The sequence below is a fragment of the Oncorhynchus kisutch genome, unplaced genomic scaffold (assembly GCF_002021735.2).
Source record: "Oncorhynchus kisutch isolate 150728-3 unplaced genomic scaffold, Okis_V2 scaffold1051, whole genome shotgun sequence".
Taxonomy (NCBI): Eukaryota; Metazoa; Chordata; class Actinopteri; order Salmoniformes; family Salmonidae; genus Oncorhynchus; species Oncorhynchus kisutch.
The window spans coordinates 52,105-71,246 of NW_022262996.1; the positions used below are offsets into that span (position 1 = coordinate 52,105).

The window sequence follows — 19,142 nt, forward strand, 5'->3', positions numbered from 1 at the left end:
AATAGGATTTATATTTTATTTAACATTTATTTAACTAGGCATGATACAATTATATTTTACCCAGTCCCAGATCATATGTGAATTGGCTTGAAGACCATTTTGGCAGTTAATCACGGTTCCAAACTGATCAAAGAAAGCAGTCTTCACTCAAACTGTTTGTAATTGATTTACGTGTCGATAGTGCCATCTTGTGGTTTACCGGAGCGACTACACATTGCATTCATCTCAACTTCACTGATGTCTTTTCTTTCAGGTTGAATAATCATACAAATATATTACATCTTAACGACCAAAACATCTATTATGAATAATAAATCCATAATTAAGGAACATGACAACAGTAACGGAATGTTTTCCTAGCCACCGTGCTTCTACACCTGCATTGCTTGCTGTTTGGGGTTTTAGGCTGGGTTTCTGTACAGCACTTTGAGATATCAGCTGATGTACTAAGGGCTATATAAATACATTTGATTTGATATTGTTGTTCCAATATAAATCGGGGACTTCTCAAGAAGGTAGAAAGAGCTTTTAATGTCAAAATAGAGCCGATCCATTCTATTCAAAATGACATGTATTACACACAAGATAGACTATGTATGTATAGACACTATGTTAGACAGACAGAGAGGTTACATTTCACCTTCTGTAGGTCCTGCTTCTATCAAAACAAACAATACAAAGTATGGCAGCTCACAGAGGGAGGAACACTTTAAAACTGCAGGGGGGGTTTTGAGTTTGTCTTTAAAGTGTGTGTCTTGACTCTCCGTGTGTGTTGGGTGAGATGGTTCTGGAGCGCAGACATCCACAGGTCAGGTACTGCATACTAGTGTGTGTGTGTGTGTGTGTCTCTGTGTGCCTGGCACTTGTCTCTGCGTGCCCGTGTGTGTGTGTGTGTGTGTGTGTGTGTGTGTCCATGTCTAGTTAGGGGAGATGGTCCTGGAGCGTAGACATCCACAGGTCAGGTACTGCATAGCCTTCATGCTGACGTGCATCAGGGGCCCCAGGTTGAACAACATATGGTAGAAGGCGTGCACCGACAGGCCGCCCGTCTCTTCTGCATACTTCAGTGCCACGATGGGCGTGTACAGCGGGTTGGTAAGGTTCCGGAACCGTGCAGAACTGCCCTGCTCAATCACCTTCTTAGTACACTACAGGAGAGTGAGAGAGACTAGTTAGTGCACTGCTGGGGGAGGAAGAGAAGGAGAGAGAGACTAGTTAGTGCACTGCTGGGGGAGGAAGAGAAGGAGAGAGAGACTAGTTAGTGCACTGCTGGTGGAGGAAGAGAAGGAGAGAGAGACTAGTTAGTGCACTGCTGGGGGAGGAAGAGAAGGAGAGAGAGACTAGTTAGTGCACTGCTGGGGGAGGAAGAGAAGGAGAGAGAGACTAGTTAGTGCACTGCTGGGGAGGAAGAGAAGGAGAGAGAGACTAGTTAGTGCACTGCTGGGGGAGGAAGAGAAGGAGAGAGAGACTAGTTAGTGCACTGCTGGGGGAGGAAGAGAAGGAGAGAGAGACTAGTTAGTGCACTGCTGGGGGAGGAAGAGAAGGAGAGAGAGACTAGTTAGTGCACTGCTGGGGGAGGAAGAGAAGGAGAGAGAGACTAGTTAGTGCACTGCTGGGGGAGGAAGAGAAGGAGAGAGAGACTAGTTAGTGCACTGCTGGGGGAGGAAGAGAAGGAGAGAGAGACTAGTTAGTGCACTGCTGGGGGAGGAAAGGGAGAGAAAGAAAGAAAGAGAGAGGGGGGGGAAGAGAGAGAGTAAAGAGAGTAGGCCAGACACACACTCAGGCAGGTGGACTAACCCTGGCGATGTCATCAGGGGTCTGTCCTAGCGTCTCAAAGATGTCGACAGAGGAGGGCAGGTAGACGTTTTTAAAGTAGTTGACGGTATCGGCATCGGCCCCAGGGAACTCTTTCTGACGGACGTCCTGAATCATCTTCGATTCAAACTCTGTATGGACCGGGCCTGGCTCTATCATAGACATACTAGGAGGAGGGAGAGGAGGGAGAGGAGAGGAGAGGAGAGGGAGAGGAGGGAGAGGAGAGGGGAGAGGAGGGAAGGGAGAGGAGAGGAGAGGGGAGAGGAGGGAAGGGAGAGGAGAGGAGAGGGGAGAGGAGAGAAAAGAGGGAGAGGAGAGGGGAGAGGAGGGAGAGAAAGAAAGAAAGAAAGAAAGGGAAGAGGGAGAGGACGAGAAGGAGGGAAAGAAGGACGGAGAGGGAAAAGAAAGAGGGGGAGAAGGAGGGGGGGAGACGGAGAGGGAAAAGAAAGAGGGGGAGAAGGAGAGGGAAAAGAAAGAGGGGGAGAAGGAGAGGGAAAGAAAGAGGGGGAGAAGGAGAGGGAAAAGAAAGAGGGGGAGAAGGAGAGGGAAAATAAAGAGGGGGGAGAAGGAGAGGGAAAAGAAAAGGGGGGAAGGAGGGAAGAGGAAAGGAGAAGAGGAGGAGGGAAAAGAGGGAGAAGGAGAAGGAGAGGGAAAAGAGGGAGAAGGAGAGGGAAAAGAAAGAGGGGGAGAAGGAGAGGGTAAAAGAAAGAGGGGAGAAGGAGAGGGTAAAGAGGGGCGAGAAGGAGAGGGAAAAGAGGGAGAAGGAGAGGGAAAGAAAGAGGGGGAGAAGGAGAGGAAAAGAGGGGGAGAAGGAGAGGGAAATAAAGAGGAGAAGGAGAGGGAAAATAAAGGGGAGAGGGAAAAGAAAGAAAGAGGGGGAGAAGAGAAGAGAAATCATGTTTTTAATCGTATGTTTTAATTGGTCCGCCCCGACAAAATATACATATTAAATTAAAAATAAAGACATTAATTTAGGAAAACATAGCTACTGGTGGGAGAGAGTGGATGGGAGAGAGGAGGGAGAGAGAGAGGTGGGAGGGAGTGGATGGGAGAAGGAGGGGGGAGGGGAGTGGATGGGAGAAGGAGGGGGGGAGGGAGCTGGATGGGAGAAGGAGGGGGGAGGGAGGATGGGAGAAGGAGGGGGGAGAGAGTGGATGGGAGAAGGAGGGGGGGAGAGAGAGGTGGGAGGGAGTGGATGGGAGAAGGAGGGGGGAGGGAGAGGTGGGAGGGAGTGGATGGGAGAAGGAGGGGGGAGAGAGAGGTGGAGGAGTGGATGGGAGAAGGAGGGGGGAGAGAGAGGTGGGAGGGAGTGGATGGGAGAAGGAGGGGGGAGAGAGAGGTGGGAGGGAGTGGATGGGAGAAGCTGTGTTAGAGAGACTCACGTGACGTTAAACTTGAGCAGCTGTACAGCCAGACACTCACAAACCCTTCCATGGCAAACTTCGAGGCAGCATACACGTCATTAAACACGACACCTGAGATCAGAGAGCAGTATTTCATCAGGATCCCAACTACTACCACATCTGCTGACAAGCATTATGTAAAAAAAAACCATAAAGAAATTAGTTTCATCCAATTTTCAAATGAACAACAGACATAATATTCTACGAAACAGGCGATTTACATTGAATTTCTTCACATGGCTTCACCATTACATAAAAGTCTACCATTATATCATATTCTGATCCGTTTATGATGTTGTACACGGAACCATTGTCATCCTTCACCATCAAAACATAGATTTAGACATCACCTTTTCTGTGTATTCATGTCTGGTTCAGCAGATAGGACAGGAAAACACACTGTCCGGCTGTGGCAGAATATAAAATGGCCGCCACAGCCGCCAGGAGGCGTTTTTTGCAATGCCTCCATATCTGAAAATGTTCAGGGCCTCAAACTGTACAAGTGGTACCGAGTTCCGTGCTTTTATTAAAAAGTGAACATATCACATTTGCCACATATCGCTTGGACCACTATGATGTGTATCTCCTCCTCTTTTTCACATCAGCCAATCAGCCAATCAGCCAATCAATCAACCAATCAATCAATAAAGCATAGTTCCGTACCCTGTAGTCCCATGACACTGCTGACCACTATGATGTGTCCTCCCTTCCTCTTCTTCATATCTGGCATCACCTCCTTGATCATCCGGATCACACCGAAGAAGTTGGTCTCAAACACACTCTTCATCTCAGCTATACTGATGCTTTCCACCGGTCCCACCAGACCTATACCTGCATTATTAACTAGAGAGAGAGGAGAGAGGAGGAGGAGGGAGAGGAGAGGTGGGAGGGGAGGGAGGAGGATGGGAGAAGGAGGGGGAGAGAGAGATGGGAGGGAGTGGATGGGAGGAGTGGGAGGGAGTGGATGGGAGGAGTGGGAGGGAGTGGATGGGAGGAGGGGGAGGGAGTGGGATGGGAGGAGGGGAGGAGTGGATGGGAGGAGGGGGAGAGAGAGGAGGTGGGAGAGGAGAAGATGGGAGAAGGAGAGGGAGAGAGAGGTGTGAGAGGGAGAGGGAGGGGGAGGAGAGAGGTGGAGAGGGAGAGGGAGGAGAGAAGTGGGAGGGGGAGGAGAGAGGAGGTGAGAGGGAGAGGGAGGGGGAGGAGAGAGGTGAGAGGGAGAGGGAGGGGGGAGGAGAGAGGTGAGAGGGAGAGGGAGGGGGAGGAGAGAGGTGAGAGGGAGAGGGGGAGAGGGAGGAGAGAGGTGAGAGGGAGAGGGAGGAGAGAGGTGGGAGGGGGAGGGAGAGAGGTGAGGGAGGGGGAGGAGAGAGGTGAGAGGGAGGGGGAAGGAGAGAGGTGAGAGGGAGGGAGAGGGAGGGGGAGGAGAGAGGTGAGAGGGAGAGGGAGGAGAGAGGTGAGAGGGAGGAGGGAGGGGGAGGAGAGAGGTGAGAGGGAGAGGAGGAGAGAGGTGAGAGGGAGAGGAGGGGGAGGGCGAGAGGTGAGAGGAGGGAGAGGTGAGAGGGAGGGGAGGAGAGAGGTGGGAGGGGGAGGAGAGAGGTGAGAGGGAGAGGGAGGGGGAGGAGAGAGGTGAGAGGGAGAGGAGAGAGGTGAGAGGGAGAGGAGAGGGAGGGAGGAGAGAGGGTGAGAGGGAGAGGGAGGAGAGAGGTGAGAGGGAGAGGGAGGGGGAGGAGAGCTGTGAGCGGGAGGGGGAGGCGAGAGGTTGAGAGGGAGAGGGAGGGGGAGGAGAGAGGTGAGAGGGAGAGGGAGGAGAGAGGAGAGAGGTGAGAGGGAGGGGAGGAGAGAGGTGAGAGGGAGGAGAGAGGTGAGAGGGAGGGTGAGGAGAGAGCGTGCGGAGGGGAGAGGGAGGGGGAGGAGAGAGGTGAGAGGGAGGGGGGGAGGAGAGAGGTGAGGGAGGGGGAGGAGAGAGGTGAGAGGGAGGGGGAGGAGAGAGGTGAGAGGGAGAGGGAGGGGGATGGCGAGAGGTGAGAGGGAGAGGGAGGAGAGAGGTGAGAGGGAGAGGGAGGGGGAGGAGAGAGGTGAGAGGGGAGAGGGAGGAGAGAGGTGAGAGGGACGAGGGAGAAGAGGAGGAGAGAGGTGAGAGGGAGGGGGAGGAGAGAGGTGAGAGGGAGAGGAGAGAGGTGAGAGGGAGAGGGAGGGGGAGGAGAGAGGTGAGAGGGAGAGGGAGGGGAGAGGTGAGAGGGAGAGGGAGGAGAGAGGTGAGAGGGGAGAGGGAGGAGAGAGGTGAGAGGGAGAGGGAGGAGAGAGGTGAGAGGGAGAGGGAGGGGGAGGAGAAGGAGAGAGGTGAGAGGGAGGGGGAGGAGAGAGGTGAGAGGGAGAGGGAGGAGAGAGGTGAGAGGGAGGAGAGAGGTGAGAGGGAGAGGGAGGGGGAGGAGAGAGGTGAGAGGGAGAGGGAGGGGGAGGAGAGAGGTGAGAGGGAGAGGGAGGAGAGAGGTGAGAGGGAGAGGGAGGAGAGAGGTGAGAGGGAGAGGGAGGGGGAGGGAGAGGTGAGAGGGAGAGGGAGGGGGAGGAGAGAGGTGAGAGGGAGGGGGAGGAGAGAGAGAAAAGAGGTAGAGAGGGGGAGGGAGAAGAGAGAGGAAGGAATAGGGAAACCAGAAGGAAAGAGTGACACCCCTGTTCACATAGGTGATCAGAGCACTCGTCTCTTCAGTTGTGTTCCAGTAGTCACCACCGGGTGGCAGTATAACCTAAGGCTTTATCCCAGTCTCTCACTACACTGAGTTATAACCAGGCTTTATCCCAGTCTCTCACTACACTGAGTTATAACCAGGCTTTATCCCAGTCTCTCACTACACTGAGTTATAACCAGGCTTTATCCCAGTCTCTCACTACACTGAGTTATAACCAGGCTTTATCCCAGTCTCTCACTACACTGAGTTATAACCAGGCTTTATCCCAGTCTCTCACTACACGGAGTTATAACCAGGCTTTATCCCGGTCTCTCACTACACTGAGTTATAACCAGGCTTTATCCCAGTTTCTCACTACACTGAGTTATAACCAGGCTTTATCCCAGTCTCTCACTACACTGAGTTATAACCAGGCTTTAGCCCAGTCTCTGACCAGGGCCTGTATAGTACATATCAGCCATACTCAACTAGCGGACCGCGGTTCAGATCCGGGTCCAGAAAAGGGTAAATACGGACCGCGGGGTCCCTACTTTTTAGGAACTCAGTCAGGCTTTCAACTTACTGCTGTTGTGAGTTGTACTAGTAGAATGCACCAGGCTGATGAATGACAATATCCCTTTGCCACCTAGGACCTTTGCCACCTAGGACCTTTGTCACCTAGGACCTTTGCCACCTAGGAAATGTGTGTGACCGGACCTTCTCAAATAGTAGTTGCAGTGGCGGATAAAGTACCCAGTTGTCATACTTGAGTAAAAGTAAAGATACCTTAATAGAAAAGGACTCAAGTAAAAGTGAAAGACACCCAGTAAAATACTACTGGAGTAAAAGTCTAAAAGTATTTGGTTTTAAATAGACTTAAGTATCAAAAGTAAAAGTATAAATCATTTCAAATTCCTTATTTTAAGCAAAGCAGATGGCAACATGTATTTTTTCTTTATGGATAGCCAGGGGCCAGGGGCCAGGGGCCCACTCCACCACTCCACCACTCCACCACTCCACCACTCCAACACTCCACCACTCCACCACTCCAACACTCCAACACTCCACCACTCCACCAGTCCAACACTCCAACACTCCAACACTCCACCACTCCACCACTCCAACACTCCAACACTCCAACACTCCACCACTCCACCACTCCAACACTCCACCACTCCAACACTCCACCAGTCCACCACTCCACCACTCCACCACTCCACCACTCCACCACTCCATCACTCCAACACTCCAACACTCCACCAGTCCAACACTCCACCACTCCACCACTCCAACACTCCACCAGTCCAACACTCCAACACTCCACCACTCCACCACTCCAACACTCCACCACTCCAACACTCCACCAGTCCAACACTCCACCACTCCAACACTCCAAAACTTCAACAGTCCAACACTCCACCACTCAAACACTCCAACACTCCAATACTCCAACACTCCACCAATCCAATAGAACACAATGAATAAGACCTGATCCTAGATCAGCACTCCTAGTCTGAGACGCTTCATACATATGGCCCCTGAACCGAGGTCAGTTTTACTGTGGCCTCTCCAGTCTCTCAATGAACTATGATCTGAACTGAGGTCCGTTTTGCATGGTTTATCCCTAATGGTTAAAGTCAGGATGGAGGGAGATATGTGTAGTATAGTTGAGAACCTACAACAGTACATAGTATTTTAGACGTTGAATAGACGTGTGTAATAGTAGTATAGTTGAGAACCTACAACAGTACATAGTATTTTAGACGTTGAATAGACGTGTGTAATAGTAGTATAGTTGAGAACCTACAACAGTACATAGTATTTTAGACGTTGAATAGACGTGTGTAATAGTAGTATAGTTGAGAACCTACGACAGTACATAGTATTTTAGACGTTGAATAGACGTGTGTAATAGTAGTATAGTTGAGAACCTACGACAGTGCATAGTATTTTAGACGTTGAATAGACGTGTGTAATAGTAGTATAGTTGAGAACCTACGACAGTGCATAGTATTTTAGACGTTGACAGTGTCCTAGATGGCTCTGGTTTATAGATTTTTGTTATGACAGAAGTGTTGCCTTGCGTCATAAAAACAAAGGTTGTTCCTTCCTGAGAACGTAGAGAATAGGGTGCCATTTGGGACGCCTTCAGAGAAGTCCATAGATCACACAGGTTGTTCCTTCCTGAGAACGTAGAGAATAGGGTGCCATTTGGGACGCCTTCAGAGAAGTCCATAGATCACACAGGTTGTTCCTTACTGAGAACGTAGAGAATAGGGTGCCATTTGGGACGCCTTCAGAGAAGTCCATAGATCACACAGGTTGTTCCTTCCTGAGAACGTAGAGAATAGGGTGCCATTTGGGACGCCTTCAGAGAAGTCCATAGATCACACAGGTTGTTCCTTACTGAGAACGTAGAGAATAGGGTGCCATTTGGGACGCCTTCAGAGAAGTCCATAGATCACACAGGTTGTTCCTTCCTGAGTACTGTGTAGTAGCTTGTTCCTTACTGAGTACTGTGTAATAGGTTGTTCCTTCCTGAGTACTGTGTAATAGGTTGTTCCTTACTGAGTACTGTGTAATAGGTTGTTCCTTACTGAGTACTGTGTAATAGGTTGTTCCTTACTGAGTACTGTATAATAGGTTGTTCCTTACTGAGTACTGTGTAATAGGTTGTTCCTTACTGAGTACTGTGTAATAGGTTGTTCCTTACTGAGTACTGTGTAATAGGTTGTTCCTTACTGAGTACTGTGTAATAGGTTGTTCCTTACTGAGTACTGTGTAATAGGTTGTTCCTTACTGAGTACTGTGTAATAGTAGGTTGTTCCTTACTGAGTACTGTGTAATAGGTTGTTCCTTACTGAGTACTGTGTAATAGGTTGTTCCTTACTGAGTACTGTGTAATAGTAGGTTGTTCCTTACTGAGTACGTCGACATGTCTGTTCTTGATTCCGTCGATACACTGTTTGACTGACTCGTCCGTACACACGTCCAACACAGCTAGAGAGAGGCTCTTCCCATACGCATCACCTGCTGCCTCCACCAGCTTGTCTTTACGCTTCAGGTCTCGCATGGTGGCAATGACTGGAGAGAGAGAGGGGAGAGAGAGAGGAGAGGGGGAGGGAGAGAGGAGAGGAGAGAGGAGAGGGGGTGGAGAGAGGAGAGGAGAGGGGGTGGGAGAGAGGAGAGGAGAGAGGAGAGGGGGTGGGAGAGAGGAGAGGAGATGGAGAGGGGGTGGGACAGAGAGAGGGGGTGGGAGAGAGAGGAGAGGGGAGAGGGAGAGATTGGGAGGGAGAGAGAGGGGAGAGGGAGAGAGAGAGAGGAGAGAGAGGGAGAGAGAGGGAGAGAGAGAGAGAGAGAGAAGGGTCAAACAGAGTTCACTGGATTAAACCTGATAATGAGTAAACAGAAATTGAGCACTTAAGTGTGTGTAATACATTGGTGTTAGACAGAAGTTACAAACCCTGCATGTAAGTGCATGTTCGAGTATGGAATGTTTATATTATTTGTGTGAGTGTGGGTGGGTGGGGTTTACTATTGTGTGTGTGTTTGTGTGGAATGTGTATGTTGAGAGGTGAGGAGAGGAAAGAGCAGGGGGGAAACATTCTATAAGACATTATGATAATAATAATAATAATAATAATAATAATCATATTCCCAAAGGACTGAATTTACTATTGTTAATCTTTGTAGCTATTTCTCACCTCTCTCCTCTCCTTCCTTCCCCCTCCCCCCTCCTCCTCCTCCCTCCCTTTCCTTCCTTCTCCCTCCCCCTCTCCTTCCTTCTCCCTCCTCCTCTCCTTCCTTCTCCCTCCCCCCTCCTCCTTCCTTCCCCCTCCCCCTCCTCCTCCCTCCCTTTCCTTCCTTCTCCCTCCCCCTCTCCTTCCTTCTCCCTCCCCCTCTCCTTCCTTCTCCCTCCCCCTCTCCTTCCTTCTCCCTCCCCCTTTCCTTCCTTCTCCCTCCCCTCTCCTTCTTTATGGAAACCTTCCCCCTCTCCCTCTTTATGGAGACCTTCCCCCTCTCCTTCTTTATGGAGACCTTCCCCCTCTCCTTCTTTATGGAGACCTTCCCCCTCTCCTTCTTTATGGAGACCTTCCCCCTCTCCCTCTTTATGGAGACCTTCCCCCTCTCCCCTCTCCCTCTTTATGGAGACCTTCTCCCTCTCCTTCTTTATGGAGACCTTCTCCCTCTCCTTCTTTATGGAGACCTTCCCCCTCTCCTTCTTTATGGAGACCTTCCCCCTCTCCCTCTTTATGGAGACCTTCCCCCTCTCCCCTCTCCCTCTTTATGGAGACCTTCTCCCTCTCCCTCTTTATGGAGACCTTCCCCCTCTCCTTCTTTATGGAGACCTTCTCCCTCTCCTTCTTTATGGAGACCTTCTCCCTCTCCTTCTTTATGGAGACCTCCCCCCCTCCTTCTTTATGGAGACCTTCCCCCTCTCCCTCTTTATGGAGACCTCCCCCCTCTCCCCTCTTTATGGAGACCTCCCCCCTCTCCCCTCTCCCTCTTTATGGAGACCTCCCCCCTCTCCCCCTTTATGGAGACCTCTCCCCTCTCCCTCTTTATGGAGACATCCCCCCTCTCCCCTCTCCCTCTTCATGGAGACCTCCCCCCTCTCCCCTCTCCCTCTTCATGGAGACCTTCCCCCTCTCCCCTCCCCTTCTTTATGGAGACCTCCCCCCTCTCCCCTCTCCCTCTTTATGGAGACCTTCCCCCTCTCCTTCTTTATGGAGACCTTCCCCCTCTCCCTCTTTATGGAGACCTTCCCCCTCTCCTTCTTTATGGAGACCTTCCCCCTCTCCCTCTTTATGGAGACCTTCCCCCTCTCCCCTCTCCCTCTTTATGGAGACCTTCCCCCTCTCCTTCTTTATGGAGACCTTTCCCCTCTCCCCTCTCCCTCTTTATGGAGACCTTCCCCCTCTCCCCTCTCCCTCTTTATGGAGACCTTTTCCAGGTCGGTCTCTACTTGTAGCACATTATGCTGTTCATATGACAGTTCATTCAGGGAGAAGGTAATAGGCAGGTAGCCTTAAGGTTAGAGAGAAGGAAGGAGGATGAGTTGATGTCCAAGGACCGTTTAGCTACATCAAATTATGGCGATCCTTTTATTCACCATTCACCACCATTCACCAACCCACTTTATCCCAACCCCTCTGAAAGACACAAAAAGATGTTACATTTTAATTTGACTAGTTTCTCACAGCAGGAAAACAATCCTGCAGCAACAGGACATTTGAATTATTATGTGGATTATGATTAATAGACATGTTTGTAGGAGTTGATACATTCAGAGATTTTACAGTGGAAATTACGAACTTTAGAAGCCCCCCAAAAATATCAAATTAAGAATTTTCTGCAGTGCAGGAAAATTCTCTGCGAAAACAGAGTGATCAAATTAAGATAGGACACCTGTATACAGGTTGGAGAGGTTGGAGCAGGGGGCTGCCACACTGGGCGCCCGTGGAGCAGTTGTGGGGGTTTTAAGTGCCTTGCTCAAGGGCACAACGACAGGCAATGGCATCTGGGATTTGATTCCAGCAACTCATGGGTCCCGTCAGACCCCGGGATTCGAACCGGCAGTACCTGCCGCCCCGTATAACTAAATCACTGTCAGTTAACTATCTGATGGACCGCTCAGTATCATCCCAGGGGCCGGCGCCAGTCCACGGACCACAGGTTGCGTACCGCTGGTCTACATCTAACTGTGTGTATCACATGGTTCTGAGTATCCTATAATATCCTATACTACTATATACATAACAATTAGCCCTATACAGGTTAATATATTCCACATGGTTCTGAGTATCCTATACTACTATATACATAACAATTAACCCTGTACAGGTTTAATATGCCCCACATGGTTCTGAGTATCCTGTACTATCCTATACTACTCTATACATCTATATGTCCCTACCTTATACCACATGGTTCTGAGTATCCTATACTACTCTATACATCTATATGTCCCTACCTTATACCACATGGTTCTGAGTATCCTATACTACTCTATACATCTATATGTCCCTACCTTATACCACATGGTTCTGAGTATCCTATACTACTCTATACATCTATATGTCCCTACCTTATACCACATGGTTCTGAGTAACACCTGATTCCACTAATGAAAGGTTTAACGATGTGTTGATTAGTGGGATTCAACTGAATAGTGTTAAGGATTAAAACATAAACATGTTCGCCCCTCAGAACCAGGATTAAAAACACTGTGTTATACTATTCTATAGATAGCAGCCAGACGGCCCTGAACTACCTGTACCTCACGTGTCTGCTGTCTGATTTAGCCCTGGCACTGTGGGCTGATCTTATTATGGGGCTAGCTTAGCGTTAGCACTCACCCGACAGCACCAAGAATACCCATCCCACCCCACCCTCTGGCTCGCCCGCGGCCCAGGATGAGGCCTCTAAGTGGGGCAGTAAGCGGCCCAGGCAGGGCCCCTCCTGGAGGTTTAGGTATTATCCACCAGGCATTAGGACACTGAGAGCAGTGGTAATGCTACTACTCTTACTGATTGGTCTCAGGTTAAGCAGGGATGAGACATAATAACCATGATGTGTAACTTACACACACACACTCTTACATACACAGAGCCTTACATAGCCCAGACTGCAGACACACTCTTACGTACACACTCTTACGTACACAAAGCCTTACATAGCCCAGACTGCAGACACACTCTTACGTACACACTCTTACGTACACAAAGCCTTACATAGCCCAGACTGCAGACACACTCTTATGTACACACTCTTATGTACACACTCTTACGTACACACTCTTACGTACACACTCTTACGTACACAGAGCCTTACATAGCCCAGACTGCAGACACACTCTTACGTACACAGAGCCTTACATAGCCCAGACTGCAGACAGACAATCATGTAACCATGCTATGTGTTATAATCTGCTATGTAAGTGATGTATGTTGTAGAGGTCGACCGATTAATCAGAATGGCCGATTAATTAGGGTAGTTTTCGACACCGATTTGGCCATTTTTTTATTATTATTATTATTTATTTATTTATTTTTTCTTCATTTAACTAAGTCAGGTAAGAACAAATTCTTATTTACAATGACGGCCTAGGAACAGTGGGTCAACTGCCTGTTCAGGGGCAGAACGACAGATATTTACCTTGTCAGCTCAGGGATTCAATCTTGCAACCTTACGGTTAACTAGTCCAACGCTCTAACCACCTGCCTCACGAGGAGACTGCCTGTTACGCAAATGCAGTAAGAAGCCAAGGTAAGTTGTTAGCTAGCATTAACCTTATCTTTTAAAAAACAATCAATCAATCATAATCACTAGTTAACTACACATGGTTGATGATATTACTAGTTTATCTAGCGTGTCCTGCGTTGCATATAATCGATGGCATTTGCGAAAAAGGACTGTCGTTGCTCCAATGTGTACCTAACCATAAACATCAATGCCTTTATTTAAATCAATACACAAGTATATATTTTTAAACCTGCATATTTAGCTAAAAGAAATCCAGGTTAGCAGGCAATATTAACCAGGTGAAATTGTTTCACTTCTCTTGCGTTCATTGCACGCAGAGTCAGGATATATGTTTGGGCCGCCTGGCACGTTGCGAACTAATTTGCCAGAATTTTACGTAATTATGACATAACATTGAAGGTTGTGCAACGTAACAGGAATATTTAGACTTATGGATGCCACCCGTTAGATAAAATACGGAACGGTTCCGTATTTCACTGAAAGAATAAACGTTTTGTTTTCGAAATGATAGTTTCCGGATTCGACCATATTAATGACCTAAAGGCTCGTATTTCTGTGTGTTATTATGTTATAATTAAGTCTATGATTTAATAGAGCAGTCTGACTGAACGATGGTAGGCAGCAGCAGGCTCATAAGCATTCATTCAAACAGCAATTTCATGCGTTTTGCCAGCAGCTCTTCACAATGCTTCAAGCATTGCGCTGTTTATGACTTCAAGCCAATCAACTCCCGAGATTAGGCTGGTGTAACCGATGTGAAATGGCTAGCTAGTTAGCGGGGTGCGTGCTAATAGCGTTTCAATCGTCACTCGCTCTGAGACTTGGAGTGGTTGTTCCCCTTGCTCTGCATGGGTAACGCTGCTTCGAGGGTGGCTGTTGTCGATGTGTTCCTGGTTCGAGCCCAGGTAGGGGTGAGGAGAGGGACGGAAGCTATACTGTTACACTGGCAATACTATAGTGCCTATAAGAACATCCAATAGTCAAAGTACAAATCGTATAGAGAGAAATAATCATATAATTCTTATAATAACTACAACCTAAAACTTCTTACCTGGGAATATTGAAGACTCATGTTAAAAGGAACCACCAGCTTTCATATGTTCTCATGTTCTGAGCAAGGAACTTAAACGTTAGCTTTCTTACATGGCACATATTGCACTTTTACTTTCTTCTCCAAAACTTTGTTTTTGCATTATTTAAAAACCACATTTAAAGTTTCATTATTTATTTGAGGCTAAATAGATTTTATTGGTGTATTATATTAAGTTCAAATAAGTGTTCATTCAGTATTGTTGTAATTGTCATTATTACAAATAAAATATAAAAATTGGCCGATTAATCGCTATCGGCTTTTTGGTCCTCCAATAATCAGTATTGGCGTTGAAAAATCATAATCGGTCTACCTCTAGTATGTTGTGTACCTGTGTTATAACCTGCTATGTAGTTGATGTATGTTGTTTACCAGTGTTATAACCTGCTATGTAGTTGATGTATGTTGTTTACCAGTGTTATAACCTGCTATGTAGTTGATGTATGTTGTTTACCAGTGTTATAACCTGCTATGTAGTTGATGTGTGTTGTGTACCAGTGTTATAACCTGCTATGTAGTTGATGTGTATGTGAGTCTTTAGCAGGGGTTGGAGTAAAGCAGAACGTTTCCACGCACAGACACTTCCAGAAGGTTAAGAGTGTGCAAAGCTGTCATCAAGGCAACGGGTGGCTAATTTGAAGAATCTCAAACAGAAAATATATTTTGATTTGTTTAACACTTTTTTGGTTACTACATGATTCCATATGTGTTATTTCATAGTTTTGATGTCTTCACTATTATTCTACAATGTAGAAAATAGTAAAAAATAAAGAAAAACCCTGGAATGAGTAGGTGTGTCCAAACTGTTGACTGGTACTGTGCTGAAACCTGCTGTGTAAGTGTTGGAACCTGCTGTGTAAGTGTTGACCTGCTGTGTAAGTGTTGACCTGCTGTGTAAGTGTTGACCTGCTGTGTAAGTGTTGACCTGCTGTGTAAGTGTTGACCTGCTGTGTAAGTGTTGGAACCTGCTGTGTAAGTGTTGGAACCTGCTGTGTAAGTGTTAACCTGCTGTGTAAGTGTTAACCTGCTGTGTAAGTGTCACATTGCACCCTATTCCCTACATAGTGCAACCTATTCCCTACATAGTGCACCCTATTCCCTACATAGTGCACCCTATTCCCTACATAGTGCACCCTATTCCCTACATAGTGCACCCTATTCCCTACACAGTGCACCCTATTCCCTACATAGTGCACCCTATTCCCTACATAGTGCACCCTATTCCCTACATAGTGCACCCTATTCCCTACATAGTGCACCCTATTCCCTACATAGTGCACCCTATTCCCTACATAGTGCACCCTATTCCCTACATAGTCCACCCTATTCCCTACATAGTCCACCCTATTCCCTACATAGTGCACTACTTTTAACCATAAATCATGTTTTTTATGGAGATAAATCATAGACTACAGGTTTTTATAACCCAATATATTGGACTATTTGGACTTAATAACCTACCAACAGCATCGTCACCATTAGGCTGCTGTACACCACACACACACACACACACACACACACACACACACACACACACACACACACACTTTTCTGTGTTACAGCCTGAACTCAAAATGGGTTCAATCTTTTTTTTTTCGCTCACCCATTTACACACAATACGCCATAGTCACAAAGTGAAAACATGTTTTGAGAAAAATGTTGCATATTTATCGAAAATTTAACACAGAAACATCTCATTTACATAATTATTCTCACCCCTGATCAACACTTTGTCGAAGCATCTTTGTCAGCGATTACAGCTGGGAGTGTTTCAGGGTAAATCTCTAAGAGCTTTCCATGCCTGGATTGTGCAACATTTTTGCACATTATTCTTTTCTAAATTCTTCAAGTGCTGTCAAATTGGTTTATGGTCATTGCTAGGCAACCGTTTTCAGGTTCTGCCATAGGTTTAAGTGGAAACTGTGATTCAGCCACTCAGCATCATTCCCTGTCTTCTTGGGAAACAAATCCAGTGTAGATTTGGCCTTGGCTATCGGTTATTGTCCTTCTGAAAGGTGAATTCATTTGTATCAGTTATTGTCCTGCTGAAGGGTGAATTCATTTGTATCGGTTATTGTCCTGCTGAAAGGTGAATTCATTTGTATCGGTTATTGTCCTGCTGAAAGGTGAATTCATTTGTATCGGTTATTGTCCTGCTGAAAGGTGAATTCATTTGTATCGGTTATGGTCCTGCTGAAAGGTGAATTCATTTGTATCGGTTATGGTCCTGCTGAAAGGGTGAATTCATTTGTATCGGTTATTGTCCTGCTGAAAGGTGAATTCATTTGTATCGGTTATGGTCCTGCTGAAAGGTGAATTCATTTGTATCGGTTATGGTCCTGCTGAAAGGGTGAATTCATTTGTATCGGTTATGGTCCTGCTGAAAGGTGAATTCATTTGTATCGGTTATTGTCCTGCTGAAGGGTGAATTCATTTGTATCGGTTATTGTCCTGCTGAAAGGGTGAATTCATTTGTATCGGTTATTGTCCTGCTGAAGGGTGAATTCATTTGTAGTTGAATCTGTGTTTGAAATTCACTGCTCGACTGAGGGACTTTACAGGTAATGAGGGATTTATTTAAAAAAAAATCATGTTTAAACACTATTATTGCACACAGAGTGAGTCCATGCAACTTATTATGTGACTTGTTAAGTACATTTTTACTCCTGAATTTATTTAGGGTTGATGTAACAAAGGGACTGAACACTTATTGACCCAAAACTCTTCATCTTTTCACTTTTTTTGTATTAATTTGTAACAATTTAAAAATCCATAATTCCACTTTGACACGATGGGATATTGTGTGTAGGCCAGTGACCAAACATCTAAACGGTATACATTTTAAATGCAGGCTGTAACACAACATGTGGAACAAGTCAAAGGGTGCGTGAATACTTCCTGAAGGCCCTGGAGGTTACTCTCTTACCGTGATAGCGCTGTTTCTCGTCCTTAGCGAGCATCACCGCCATCCTTAGTCCGATCCCGGAGGAGCAACCGGTGATTAGCACCACTTTTTGTCCTGGGTTCGCCATGGCTCTCCTAACGTTTTCCCCTTAACGGTTCAAACAACTAACGTCGCTTCTCTTCTCTCTCCAGTTGGCACATCGGGAATGAGCAAGCAGCAACGCGAGTAAGATGACAGGGGCTTTGCGTTGAGAGCCCCTGTAAGCGGATAACACGCACACAAACACACACCGCGCTCCAGAGTCACATGGACAGCACAGACCTGCGCGAAGATTATCTAACGCGTAGGCTTCACTGTCGGTTGGTCACCTGGTGTGGCCTCCCCGCCTCATCTGTTGAACTCCGTAGAACAGTAATGACTAGGCCAGGGACGGGGACCTCCCCCGGGAACTCCCCTCCCGTCTGTTGTTTACGGTTGCGAGTTAGACTAGTAGAATACACAATGTACAATTTCAAATTCGTTTGCACATTGCAGTTTTTCTCGTTATTTCAATCACTGATAGTCACTCAGTTAGCCCATGTCAGCGAGCATTTTTTAGCTTGGTAAATTAGTCTAGTAGCCAGCTATTTAAACTTGTAGTAATCATGGCCAAATTACCACCTGGGGCCTCCCCCATTGATTTTGTTAGTCAATTTCACTCAGATATTACAGTAACAACTGTAAACATCTCCCTCCATCCTATGGCAAAATGTTACGAATTTCAGCAAACTTGCTTTAAACTTACAGCATTTTCTCTACACCCCATTGCAAAATGTGTAGAATTACAACATCATAACTTGGGGGATGGGTGGGGGGTAAAAACAAAATGAAAAATGTCATGAAATCAATGACATTGATTATGTGAGCTGAAGCAAGTGAAATAAACTCTGACTTCAGAATGAAATGTTGACTCTTCACGTCTCATAAGTTAGTTACCTTGTTATCTTGATACGTTAATAAATACACACTGTGTTAATTTTGGCATGTTTACCTGCATATGTACAGTAGATAGCAAGTCCATAATAAGTCAACAGTGATGTGAAGTACTTTTAAGTAAATACACTTTAAAGTACTACTTAATAAGTCATTGTTTTGTGTATCTGTACTGTACTGTTTATATTATTGCCAACTTTGACTTTTACTTCACTACATTCCTAAATAAAATAATATACTTTTTACTCCGCACATTTTCTCTGACACCCAAAAGTACTCGTTACATTTCGACAGGAAAATGGTCCAATTCACTCACTTATCAAGAGAACATCTGTGGTCATCCCTACTGCCTCTGATCTGGTGGACTCACTGAACAGAGAAGATCTGTGGTCATCCCTACTGCCTCTGATCTGGTGGACTCACTGAACAGAGAAGATCTGTGGTCATCCCTACTGCCTCTGATCTGGTGGACTCACTGAACAGAGAAGATCTGTGGTCATCCCTACTGCCTCTGATCTGGTGGACTCACTGAACAGAGAAGATCTGTGGTCATCCCTACTGCCTCTGATCTGGTGGACTCACTGAACAGAGAAGATCTGTGGTCATCCCTACTGCCTCTGATCTGGTGGACTCACTGAACAGAGAAGATCTGTGGTCATCCCTACTGCCTCTGATCTGGTGGACTCACTGAACAGAGAAGATCTGTGGTCATCCCTACTGCCTCTGATCTGGTGGACTCACTGAACAGAGAAGATCTGTGGTCATCCCAACTGCCTCTGATCTGGTGGACTCACTGAACAGAGAAGATCTGTGGTCATCCCTACTGCCTCTGATCTGGTGGACTCACTGAACAGAGAAGATCTGTGGTCATCCCTACTGCCTCTGATCTGGTGGACTCACTGAACAGAGAAGATCTGTGGTCATCCCTACTGCCTCTGATCTGGTGGACTCACTGAACAGAGAAGATCTGTGGTCATCCCTACTGCCTCTGATCTGGTGGACTCACTGAACAGAGAAGATCTGTGGTC

General features: G+C 46.9%; 1 pseudogene; it reads right to left on the minus strand.

The window, feature by feature from the left end:
* Positions 1-511: 511 nt before the first annotated feature.
* On the minus strand, positions 512-17,544 carry LOC116364350 (retinol dehydrogenase 8-like; annotated as a pseudogene).
* Between the last annotated feature and the right edge of the window lie 1,598 nt (positions 17,545-19,142).